General features: G+C 40.9%; 1 protein-coding gene across 7 annotated transcripts in view; it reads left to right on the forward strand.

The window, feature by feature from the left end:
• Window positions 1-13,437, forward strand: part of CHD8 (chromodomain helicase DNA binding protein 8) — a 62,700-nt gene that overhangs the window by 2,649 nt on the left and 46,614 nt on the right. Inside the window, exon 1 of one of the 7 annotated variants that reach the window (XM_032343044.1) lies at window positions 12,258-12,358. The exons of 5 other annotated variants lie outside the window; for them this stretch is intronic. The gene's annotated coding sequence lies outside the window, so the exon portion shown is untranslated. Of the gene's footprint in view, window positions 1-12,257; window positions 12,359-13,437 lie in introns of those variants that run through there. One more of the 7 variants, XM_032343048.1, reaches the window with a different exon arrangement.

A 13,437-nucleotide genomic window follows, 5' to 3' on the forward strand; every position in this document is an offset into this window, starting at 1 on the left:
GTTTATTTGATCATTTATTACATTCTGAGTTTTATCCTGGATAACCTTTCCCCACCTTAACCTTTGTTTTGTTTTGTGTGTACAGGTGTATCAAGTTGTAATTGTGCTCTTTTTTGTGTTTTCTCACTCTTTCATATTGCCTGTAAGATTTTCATTGTAAGGGCTCCTTGGTGGCTCAGTCATTAAGCATCTGCTTTCCACTCAGGTCATGATCCCAGGGTCCTGGGATCGAGCTCCGCATGGGGCTCCCTGCTTGCCCGGAAGCCTGCTTCTCCCTCCCCCTCTACCCAACTCCTCCTGCTTCTGTTCCCTCTCTAGCTATGTCTCTCTGTGTCAAATAAATAAATAAAATCTTTAAAAAAATTTTTTTCATTGTATTTCTGTTGCAAAATAAGCCTGCCTCTGGGCGCCTGGGTGGCTCAGTGGATTGAGCCGCTGCCTTCGGCTCGGGTCATGATCTCAGGATCCTGGGATCGAGTCCCGCATCGGGCTCTCTGCTCAGCAGGGAGCCTGCTTCCTCCTCTCTCTCTCTCTCTCTGCCTGCCTCTCTGCCTACTTGTAATCTCTGTCTGTCAAATAAAATAAATAAAATCTTTAAAAAAAAAAAAAAATAAGCCTGCCTCTTTGTAGTTAACTGGATGTTTTCAATTTAAACTACAAAGTGTGTTAGTCTCTGAGATTTCTCATGAAGCTGTTCTGTAGGTAACATTTCTTTTGCCCTCTTTATTATCCACTATTTTCTATCCTTCACTATGCTCTTGGTTGTTTAATGTCACATGAAGGAAAATGGTCAACTTTAAAATATCTTTATTTTTAGACTGATAATTCTATGCCTTTTATTTAGTGGGTTGTTTTTTTTTAAGATTTTATTTATTTATTTGACAGAGACACAGCGAGAGAGGGAACACAGGTGAGTGGGAGAGGGAGAAGCAGACTTCCCACTGAGCAGGGAGCCAATGTGAGGCTCATCCCAGGACCCAGGGATTATGATCATGACCTAAGCCAAAGGCAGATGCTTAACGACTGAGCCACCCAGGCACCCCATTCAGTTTTTTTAAGACTGATTTTAAAATATCTTAATTCTTGTCTTCAGATTGCAGCAGGAGCTTTTAAAAATAAAGCAGTTAATTTCTACCTACCAATGTATGTTACGGTATAATAAAAAAAAAAGCAGACATAAACAGAAAATGGACTGGCATTGATAATTGCTTTCCATTTGTCTTCAGCAGGAATGGATATTTTGAAATATATTCCAAGCAGTAGAGTGGCATAGGGAATCTAGACAATGTTCTAACCCCTTCAAATTCAGACTATTCAAGTATAATCTCATTAGTTTGTTTGATAAGAGTTTCCAGAACAGGAGACTCACTCATAATCTAAGTACCAAAAAAAAACCACCAAAATTTTAAAAATTACTTATTCTTATGCTTAATTATTAGGAAAAGATTGGTTTTATCATTGAAGAATGAAACATCCCTGGGGCTCCTGGGTGGGTCAGTTGGTTAAGCATCTGACTCTTGGTTTCTGCTCAGGTCATGATCAGGGGTCATGGGATTAAGCTCCAAGTCGGGCTCTGTGCTCAGAGGGAATTTGCTTGAGGTTTCTCTTCTTCTACACCTTCCCCCACATGGTCTCCCTCTCTGAAATAAATAAATAAGTCTCCAAAAAAAAAAAAAAAAAAAAAGAATGAAACATCCCTGACTTATCCCCTCTGTATATTTCTGGAGAAATTTACTGTGTATGGTTTTATTTCATTTGATATTTTCAGTGTTCATTTCATTTTAAAAAGGTAATTAAATGACATACTACTGAAATTACTGGGTGATAATGGGACTGTGCTTTTTGTCTCTCCTGTATGTCAGTTACTTATATGTAATAGTTATAATCTTTTTGGTAATGTCCCAATATTCTAGTAATTTGTAATTCTGTAATAACACCTTTTTGTTTTGAGAGTCTGTAATTCTCCTAAGCCTATGTCAGTATCTTTCTGAAAAAGGTTATATATTAACTGAATTCTTAATTTCATCCGGGAGGAAGGACATTCAGGAGCTGTAGTCTTAACGGGTTTCTCAAATTTTCTTTCATGGTCATTATAGTAAACCTTTGGAATATCCTGCTTTTATTTTTTCTTCTACTACTTACTTTGGGAATGCACCATGTCTTTGGGGATTATTCCTTTGGGACATACTCAGTAGTACATTGTCCCATTAGTAACATGGGAATTTCATTTTGGTTGTTTTCTAGAAGAAACCAATGAATTCAGTAATTGAGCTGCCTATTTAGAGCCCAGATCATAACAGAATTTCTTAGTAGAACATAGTCTAAATTTTCTAGTACAGGTATCAGATATACAGCAGTAAAACATCAATCTAAGTAAACTGAATGGGAAGATTTTTCTGGATTTTTGAGCAGGGGCTGCCAAATTCCATGAGCATGAACCCTTCACTCAGTGTTTTCTTCTTCATTGCTTCCATGCAGTATTTAGTTATTCTTTATTCTCCTTGTCTGGGGAGTGGAGCACATTAGTCATTTCTTTGTTTATTTACACATCAATTCTCATATAAAATGTAGTGCTTTTGCCTGTTTTTCAGGTATACTTCCTGTTGGCGGGGGTTGGGGGGGGCGCCTTCTTCATGAGGCCTTAAATATGTATTGGTAATGGTCGCTTCCATTCACAGCTGTCCTGAAAGTCATGGGAGTCAAGAGTCAAGGTGGTTGGATCTGGCCATGTGAACTATCAAGGGGCAGCCTAGTCAGTTGGAGACCTGTATGTTCCACAGCAGGCATTGTGAAATAAGTGAAGTACTGTAAGATAGACACTGGCTTCATTCCTACAAACACAAAAAATGATTAATTGAATTACCTGTATGTTGCTCTAGACACTAGGGCTAGTTGAAGTCTTTTCCATGGTTTTAAGGTTAAAGGGCTGTACTGCTTTCTCAGAGTCTTTTCATCCTGCCCAGCAGTCCTGCTATTCTAATTGTGAAACTTTTACATCTATTTCAGTATCCCACCATTCTGCTTAACAGACCAGCACAGCCAAGTCTCTAAGGAGTAATTCTGCTTTGAGAGAGACTTTTAATGGTACACTTTGAAATTATTGGATAGGAAATAATAAACTGCTTTCCATTTGCCTACTATGTGCCAAACATTGTACATTATTTTTTAATCTTCAGAGTAACCCTGAAATGTGTGATGTTAGCTTCATTTTACAGAAGAGAAAAAATAAGACTTAGTGAGGTTAGGTAACTTAGCCAGGAGTAGGACTCTGGTCTGTCCAACTTCAAAACCCCATTCATGATCCAGCCTACCCACACCGAAAAGTTTAGTGCTGACCCCTATATCTTTGGGAATTGTCTTTGACCACAAGAGGCCAAGTAGGCATTTAGGTAGCCTGTTATAGCTGTACCTTTCACAGTTGAAGAACCTTGAGAATGTAAGATTTATTTTTGTCTTTGTATCTCTGTTAAAAGGGAAAAAAAGAATAATAGTTTGTTTCCATTAACTTAGTTGAAGATAAGATTATGTGAAATACTTTAAGTTCTTTTTTTTTTTTTAAGATTTTATTTATTTATTAGACAGAGATCACAAGTAGGCAGAGAGGCAGGCAGAGAGAGAGGAGGAAGCAGGCTCCCTGCTGAGCAGAGAGCCTGATGCAGGGCTTGATCCCAGGACCCTGGGATCATGACCCAAGGCGAAGGCAGAGGTTTTAACCCATTGAGCCACCCAGGTGCCCCGAAATACTTTAAGTTCTGCAGAGGAAATTCACTTGGTCAGTCTTGCAAATAACTATTTTTTAGCCAATGCAAGTCAAACTAGTCCACTAAATTTAAATTTTCATTAGTCTCATGTCACTGGGGTCATTTTTTGTGCCTGGAGGCACAAGTGTAATAATAACAGTGCTTTAAAATGTTTCTCCTCCCTTCACCACATACACGTTTTTAACATAAATGTTGCAATGAAACAATACCTCATATATAATTAAGTAAATATTTATATTTTTCTGTTAGGCTGAACAAATGTACATATACTTAGCCCAGTTAAAATGGGGCATGCAAGAGTGCTGTGTGTGTGTGGTGGGGGACCCTAAGGAGGACCAGGACTTTGTTACCTTAATTTGTATATATTGTTACTTATGCTGGCTTGCCCACAAGTGGCATCACACAAGGTGGATATATTGATCCAGTTAGATGTTCCTCAGTTGGAACCCAGAATATTATTTTCATCTTGGTGACCATGTGCCAGTGAAGAAGAACTTTTCCAGTGAATTTGGCCTAAGGGCAGTGATCCTTAAAGATGAAGCTCTTACTTTCTATCTTCAGACTTATGCCAAAACTCTAGAATTTTATTGGAAAAAAAGTCCACAATGAGACTGATTTGAAAATGAATCCATACCCTATGTTTGGGTCATATGGGTGTAGTGTCATCTATTTGTCTCTTGCCACAGCATTAAATTGGCCACCACTGAGGCTTTATAGTCCTGAGCCTAAAGGAAATCGCTAAAATTTCATTACTTTTAACAGTAATTATCACACTATGGAAAAGTCTTATGTATATTGCATGTAGCCCAGGTTCTAAAAGGATTTTATAATGCCTCTCCTGAATGTTTCTGGTAGAAAACATGCCTCTGCCTGTTTATTATCTCTACAGTCTGAGAGAAGCCCTTGCTGTTGCTCAGAAACCTCCCCATTACCTCTCCACAGCCCACTCCCACACACCTTTGGCTGGATGTTGAAAATACACTCCTTCAAGAAAAGTACATTAAATGCCCACCTGATAAGCAAAGGGAATATTGTAATCAACAAATCACACAGTTCTTGCCTTTGTGGAACTTACATTCTAATGGGAGGGATCAAATAATTATATAATCAGTTATTCAATCCATGCTATAAAAAAGTTGTGGATATTCAGGGGAATTTATAATAGGGGCATATAACCTGAAGCATAATATAATAAGTTATTTAAGAATGTGACTTCTGAAGCCACATAGTCTAAATTTGAATCTGGAACCAATTTTCACTAGCTGTGGGATATTGGGCAAATTACTTAATCTCTTGGTGCCTCAGTTTCCTGTTTCCTCAGTTTCCTCTGTTAAAAAAGTTGCTTCAGGCTTAATTAAATATGTTAATGCATTTTCATTGTTTAGAAGAGTGCTGGGCATGAAATGTATGTGTACTCAACAAATTTGGCTGTTTTTTGTTGGAACAACTGGGAAAGCTTTTCTTTGAAATGATGTTGTTAAAGTGAGCTTTGAAGGGTACATAAGAGGTAAATAGGCAGAATAGAGGGGAACCAGTTAGAAGGCACTTGGAATATTTCAGGGAATTGAGGATGGTAAATTGATCCAGAATGGCGCTAGAGACAGAGTGGATGCATTTGAGAGATATTTAAGAGGTAAAGGTAGGATTTTAAAATAATGGATATGGAAAAAAAATAAAAATTTAAAAAAATGGATTATTTTCTGGTCTCTGCATCTGTGACCGAATGGGAGATGCTGGAGAATGATTACCCTTCTTGTGTATGTGCATGTGTGGTGGTGGAAATGAAGGAGACTGTAGGGAGGGAATGCCTGGGTGGCTTAATGGTTAAGCATCAGACTCTTGATTTCACTTCAGGTCACGATCTCAAGGGGGTGAGATCGAGCCCTTGTGCTCAGTGCTGAATTTGCTTAAGATTCTCTTGTCTACTCCCTCCACTCCTTCCCCAACTCACACGAGCATGCTTTCTCTCTTTCTCAAATAAATAAATCTTTTTTAAAAAAAGATAAGTCTGTTATAGGAAGAGTTAGGTGGGTCTGCTGAGGAGACTGGAGACACTATCAAGAAAAGCCATTGAGTAAGCAAGTAGACCTCTTTCCAAGAGATATAACTGTATAGATAATTTGTTGAAGGAAATACTAATAGTTGAGGCCATGTGTGTAAATTAGACATTCTTGAAAAAAAGTGTAAAGTGAGAGTTAAAGAGGGCCTAGGGCCAAACCTTCGTGAACTTCCAACAATGAAAGACTGGTAGAAGAGAAGAGTAGTAAAGTAGAAGCAGCCAGAGAGGCCAGAAGGAAAACCAGAAAAGTCATTCTGATGTCCTGGAAGCAATCCAAAAAAAAGTGAGAGTGGGAGAGGTGTTTCTAAGATCTTTGTGTCCCTTCTTTGGATCCCTGGGAGTATTCATTTAGGTTTGTTAACACTCAAGGTTGGATATTCATGACTTTAGAACGCACCTCTATAGCAGGTTTAGGCTGACTGAGCCAGTTAGTTGAACATAATCTTCAGACTTTAGAATCTAAAGTGTAGTTATTCCTGTTTGCCTTAGATTAGATTTAAAATAGAGGAAGAGAGCCTGAGTGCACATTCATTCAAGTACCTAGATATTAGCCTCCTGAAATTAACAAATTATTTTGGTGATTCCCTCAAAGGCTGACTAGCATCTCTTAGGTATGTAGAAACACTGGCAAAACCAAAATTTTTCCCCAGTGATTTATCCAGCAACATTTGTTGAGTATCTCCTAGGACATAGTGTTTATATGCCAAATACTGTGTTTGGTGTTTTATTAATCTTCATTAATGGCCCTGTAACTTGTTTCTCCTTTGTACAGAAGAATGAACTAGACTCAAAAAGGTTAATTTACTTGGTGGGATGGAAATTTGAACCCAGATCCCTCTGATTTCAAAGCTCATTATAACTTTATGTACAAGTATAACTACAATATAAAATAGAAGATGCTTATCCTAAAAGAGTGCTTAACAAAATGCCACGGAAGCTCAAAAGGAACTGAATACTTTGGGCTTGACAATGAAAAGTAAGGATTAGAAGGATTTTTGCTTTTGTTTGATAGAATTCATCACTCTTTCTCCTTGCAATTCTCTACTCTTGTTTGCTTCTGTGACATTACACCGTTTGCTTCTCTAGTTTTCTTTTTCTCCCTACTTAGTTGTAGCTTATTCTGATTCTTTTCTTATTTAACTTTTTTTTAAAAAGGTTTTATTTATTTATTTGACAGAGATTACAAGTAGGCAGAGAGGCAGACAGAGAGAGGGAGGGAAGCAGGCTCTCTGCTGAGCAGAGAGCCCAATGTGGGGCTCGATCCTAAGACCCTGAGACCATGACCTGAGCTGAAGGCAGAGGCTTAAGCCACTGAGCCACCCAGGTGCCCCTAACTTTTTAAAGGTTTTTTTTTTTTTTTTTTTTTTAAGATTTTATTCATTATTTGACAGAGATCACAACTAGGCAGAGAGGCAGAGGTGGGGGGGGGGAAGGGAAGCAGGCTCCCTGCCGAACAGAGAGTCCGACGTGGGGCTCCATCCCAGGACCCTGGGACCATGACCCAAGCCGAAGGCAGAGGCTTTAAACCATTGAGCCACCCAGGCGACCTTTTTAAAGTTTTACTTAAATTCTAGTTAGTTAGCATTCAGTGTAGTATTAGTTTCAGGTATACAATATAGTGATTCAACAGTTCTATATAACACCTGGTGCTCATCACTGCAAGTGTACTCCTTAATCTCCATCACCTATTTTACCCCTTCTCCCCGCTTAAGTAGGTCCCATGCTGAACTTGGAGTTTGAATTCACAACCCTGACATCAAGAGTTGCATGCTGTATTGACTGAGCCAGCCCAGTGTCCTGCTTACTCTGATTCTTAAATCTTTTGTTTTGTTAAGTAATCTCTACCCCCAACTTGGGGCTTGAATTCACAACCCCAAGATCAAGAGTTGCTTGCTCTGGGGTACCTGGGTGGCTTACTCAGTTAAGCATCTGACCTTTGATTTCCACTTAGGTCATGATCTCAGGGTCATGAGATTGAGCCCCATGTAAGGTTCTACACTGCATACGGAGCCTGCTTAAGATTCTTTCTCTCCCTCTCCCCCACCCCCTAAAAAGAGCCTCATGCTCTTCGACTGAACCAGCCAGGCATCCCTGATTCTTAAATCCTGATGTTTTCCTGGGTTCCTCCTTGACTTTCTCACTCTACCTCAAAAAATCTCAACATGGGTTTCCAGCTAAGTGTTTTGTTTAGGCTGCAGAGTGTTAAAAAAAATTTTTTTTTTAATTAGTTGTCTACATTTAAAACCTAGATTTACATAAAACTCTATTTCTGGCATTTGAAAAAATCTGAAGTTCTCGCTCAACCTTGGATGTGCATTTCCATATGGCAACACTTAACTAGAGCTGACTAGCAGCTACTCTGTTTGGAATGGTCATGGATTCTTTAGTCTTTCACAGAACCCAACATTCTGTCTTGTCTCCCCAACAGTATTGGTGCAGTTTTTTGTATACTTGCTCTATTCTACATACTCCCTGGGTAAGCTCCACTGTTAAAACTACTGTTTAGATACTGAGAATTCTAAATTATCACCAGCTAACTTCTAGATTTATACATCCATTCTCCTATCAAATATCACTACTTAGCCTGCTCTAGGCAACTCAGACTCAACATGACTGGATGCAACGTGGCTGAACTCATCTCTCTCTCTAAACTGTAGGTTCTGCGCATTTTTTTTTAAAGATTTTTATTTATTTGACAGAGAGACAGGGAGAGAGACACAACAAGAGAAGGAACACAAATAGGGGGAGTGAGAGAGGGAGAAGCAGGCTGAGCAGGGAGCCCGATGTGGGTCTTGATCCTAGGACTCTGGGATCATGACCTGAGCCGAAGGCAGACGCTCAACGACTGAGCCACCCAGGTGCCCGCTTCTGCGCATTTTTATCCCTGAAGTGTTACTTGGCTCTGTCCTTTCCTTATCATTACCTTTTGACTCACATTGCTGTGATTCAGGCACTAATCACCTTATTAGGGTTCTTGGTTACAAACAACAGAAATCATCTTTTGGCTAACTTAAGCAGAAAGGTGATTTATTGGAAAAATATTCTGTGGCTCACAAAATCGATACGAATGCTAGACAGCCTGGTTTAGAAAATGATCTGAAACTAAAGGGAGGTTAGAAACAGAGGACATGTCCAAGGTCATACCACTGAATAGTGTTTTTAGGGTGCTGTAGTAGAACTCAAGGGTCTGTCACTGCTGAGTGTTGTTTAACTGGTTGGTTCTGGGTTTTTGTATTACCTCTGCAAAGTCAAATTTCTCTGAAGGACTGTCCACTTAAGCTAGTCTAGGTCATGTGTGTACTTTGTCTTTGCCAGGAAGAGGAAGTGGGACCCCTCCCTACCCCCACTCTGATTTCCCATCTCCTCTAACAGCCTGTAGTGGGAGGTAAGATCTAGCCTTCCATTGAGACTTTTACCCTGAGCTATTTATTCTTCAGTGTAGGAAAGGGGCTTTTGTTGCTGAGCAGGGGGGAAAAAATCAAATTTCTACCATACAGCTTTTTTTTTTTTTTTAAGATTTTATTTATTTATTTGACAGAGAGATCACAAGTAGGCAGAGAGTCAGGCAGAGAGAGAGAGAGAGAGAGAGAGAAGCAGGCTCCCCGCTGAGCAAAGAGCCCCATGTGGGGCTTGATCCCAGGACACTGAGATCATGACCCCAGCCGAAGGCAGCAGCTTAATCCACTGAGCCACCCAGGTGCCCCTCTACCATACAGCTTTTTTCTGGATTACCACAGCAGCCTCCTAACTGCTTGTGTCCTCTGACCCTTAATTTCCCGAATGTGTTCTCTTTTCAGTAGCCAGAGTTTGCCAACCAAAACACAGTTCTGATCATGTCATTCTGTGTTTCAGTGGCTCCTCATCCACCTATCAGAAAATAGTTTAGCATGGTTCCTTGAAGGGTCTGGCCTTAACTTATCCTTTCAATCTCATCCAGTTTCTTTTCATGATTTATACTTTGGCGAGACTGAACTACAGAGTTCCTTAGAGTTTCCTCTACATGTCTCGTGCTATCTGCTGTTGCTGTGCTTTGTTTTGATTTTGCGCTTATTATCCCTACTGCCTGAATACTCCTTTCTTGTAGCCCACTTTACCTTCCTTAGTTAACTGCTGCTTATCTTTTAAGAAATGACTTTTTTTTTTTTTTAAGATTTTCTTTGTCTATTTGACAGAGCACACAAACACTGGGAGCTGCAGGCAGAGGGAGAGGGAGAAGCAGGCTCCCCATGGAGCAGGGAGCCTGATGCAGGGCTTGTTGCCAGGACCCTGGGATCATGACCTGAGCCGAAGGCAGTTGCTTAACCAACTGAGCCACCCAGGCGCCCAAGAAATGACTTTCTTGATGACTTTTTCCTTCTAAATTAATCCCTTTCATCTGTATTCCTGTAATAGCCTCCTGCATATTTCATTGCACTTAATCATCTTGTATTATGATTGTTTATATTTGTCACTATTGTCATAATCCCTATTTTCCAACCCCTACCCACATATATACCCAAATATACTCCTACCTGTTGTGAGTTCTTTGAGGGTAGAGATTATGTCTTATTCACCTTTGGTTCTTTAATATTTCCACATTAGTTAGTGTATTATAATCTCAATAAATGTAGATACAGTGAAAAAGCATTTGATACAGATCTTAGGAGATAAATAAGATTTTTTTTTTTTAAAGATTTTATTTATTTATTTGACAGACTAAGATCACAAGTAGGCAGAGAGGCAGGCAGAGAGAGAGGAGGAAGCAGGCTCTCTGCGGAGCATAGAGCCCGATGTGGGGCTCGATCCCAGGACCCTGAGATCATGACCTGAGCCGAAGGCAGAGGCTTTAACCCACTGAGCCACCCAGGCGCCCCGATAAATAAGATTTTGTTGAGGCAAAGAAATGAAATAAGGATGGAGTATACTTTGAAGACAGTAGCATTAGCTAGGCTGTAAGAAAAATATAGGACAATAGGAAGCTGGGGGTTTTTTTGTGTGTGTTTTGGCTAGTGTATAAGTGTATATGTATAAGGATAGTGGGAAATAAGACTGGAAAGGCAAGATGCAGTCTTGATTTATATCTTAAGTAACAGGGAAACTTTGAAAGTTTTTAAGGAGACTAATTTGAACTTAACTGTGTTTTAGGAAATTAATCTGGTAGCAGAATGGATTCGTAGGGGAAGGGATCAGTTATGAGGTTTTTTTTTTTTTTAAACATAAGTAACTGCATAAAGAGGTGGCAGCAGAAATAAGAGTTAGATATATTAATCCTTACTTTCCTCTTAGTTTCATAGTTGAATCACGCATCTCTCTAAGCCTCAGTTTTCTCACTGTACAAGAGGTTTGACTTGATATGATTACCAAAGTCCTTGCCAGCTCCAAAATCTGTTTGTGACATATTTTGAGAGAGTCCGTGGGACTTGGCAAATGATTGGATGGTGGATACAGGTGGAGGTTTCATAAATGCCTTTGAAGTTTTGAGTCTGAGTAAATGGTATTGTTGTTTCAAGGAGTGGTATTGGCCTTCCTAATAATAGTGGTAATGCTAAGATCTGTAAAAATAGGAGAGCTAAGGTCAAGTTGACCTTCCTCAGTTTTGTCCTAGAGTACAGAAAACAGGATTTCAGTGTTAAGGCTGGTTACATTTCAGAGGAAACTAGTTGGGTCAGGAGGTAAGCAGCTGATTTTAGCAGTTGTTTACTTTGAAGGATTTAAGTTTGGGTACCATCATTCTGGGGTTGACTAGTTTCGTTGGGAATTAGAGTCGTCTCAAGTGGCATTGCAAAGTGAATACTGGCCAGTATGTCAGAAGACTGAGTTTCAAGAGAAGTGATTTGAGGGTGAGAGATCAGGTTTAGGGATGAGTACTGAATGTGTGTTTTGGAGGGGAGGGGTTTGGGAATTGCTAGAGGGCACCTGTAATTACTTTCTGGAAAGTGATACAGCTACCCAAAGGTTGGAGTATCAAAGATACAAACCAGCATTATGGTTGTGGCAGAAACCATGTAGCAGCATCTGGGCTGACTCATTCCCATGCTGGAAGATTTGCCCCCTTTTAATGGGGAGTGGGATCTGGTATAGTTACCACAGGAGAAGGGATAGACAGGGCTGCTAGAAGGTAGGGGATTCATTGGGAGGCAGAGTTGGCATAGTGTGGAACCTTCCCTCCCGCGTTTACGCTCTTCAGTGTGCAGAATACAGTGTAGGTGGTAGGGAATTTAATCCCCAGGACTAGTTTCCCGCAGCAGGAGAGTGTGCCTCTAGCCAGGCCCCTTTTTTTTTTCAAGCAAGCTGCAGGCTTCGCCTCGGCCCTAGAAACCGGATAGGCCTCTCCGTGCGCTCTCAACCTAACCCGCGGTGGCGGGGGAGGGGGAAGCTTTTTCTGGTCCCGCCCTTTGCGCTGTTTTGCGTTCTTGCGCTTGTTGTGAGTGGCAGTAGGGTTTAGCCAATGAAGACGCGGGGCGGGCGGGAGCATCAAGTTAGGTTGCGCAGGAGGTGGGGGGAACTGGTGCTGGAGAGACAGCGAGAGGGGCGAACCGGCCCCCCACGGCCGCTGCAGGTAAAGGCATCTCTCTTAGCCCGCTGTGTTGAGGCACAGCTCCTTTTCTCCTTCAGGTTTTTGTCGGGCCTTCCAGCCTGTAGCTTCCGCCCTAACATTGCTCCCACCCGGGCATCCACACCCCCCCACCCCCCGCATCTTCCCGTCTTGGCCATCCCCACCCAGGAGGGTACCCCGCTAGCTCCCTCCGTCAAGTGCATGTACCTCATTTCTATTTTGGGGGCGCCAGTTGCCTGAAATCTCCCCCCTCTGCTGTATGGGCCTTACTGGCAACAACCCCGGCAGTATGAGCAGGTAATGTACCCGGGTCCCCGCCACCCCCACCCCCTGTAGCGTTTCCCTCTCAGCCAACCCCTCACTTCCTTACCTTTCCCCTTCTCTTCTTTCGTATGAGTATTTAATTTCTGTAGTTTCCCGTTGGTTCCCTGAATATACGTACATGGTTTTAGCTTTCATAGTTGCTTTTTACTTTTTCTCTTATTCAGAAAGGCTCACTTTACCAGCCATGTTTGCCCCCAAATGTCCATACCCCTGATTGAGGTGTGAGTGCTTTTTCCTTCAGTAATTGGGAAAACAAAAACAGTAGCCACACATTTGGAAGTGAGAATGGTGAAGATAGAGAAAATGGCCTAGGATCTTGATCTTCTTGAGGAAATCTGAGTGGCTCCAAGTTAATAGCTCCATTTCTTATGCTCTGTGTCCTTCCATCCTGATCCCTTGCTGACCCTAAATTGTGATTACATTCACTTTGGATGTTTACTTCCCATTTCTTTATAAGATTTGAGGCTCTTTGGGTCTTACAGATGTCTCCGTGGTACAGCTTTTAAATTCTTCTTTTTAAAAATTATGTTAGTCATTTTCATTTTAGGCCTTCTGATTATTTTATTTTCAAGGGATTTCTTATTTAGATTAAGCTGCTTCTGACCGTCTTGTGTTTCAATAACATGTGTTTATGTCTGTCTTCAGCTGAGCCTCTTGAAAGGATACAGTTTCCAATAACAAGATTCATACTTTGAAGTAAAATAGTTTGTTGTTTTCTGAATCTTTGAGCAGTTAGAGGTTAAGTGGGCATGGGTGGT

The sequence above is a fragment of the Mustela erminea genome, chromosome 5, assembly GCF_009829155.1.
Source record: "Mustela erminea isolate mMusErm1 chromosome 5, mMusErm1.Pri, whole genome shotgun sequence".
Lineage (NCBI taxonomy): Eukaryota > Metazoa > Chordata > Mammalia > Carnivora > Mustelidae > Mustela > Mustela erminea.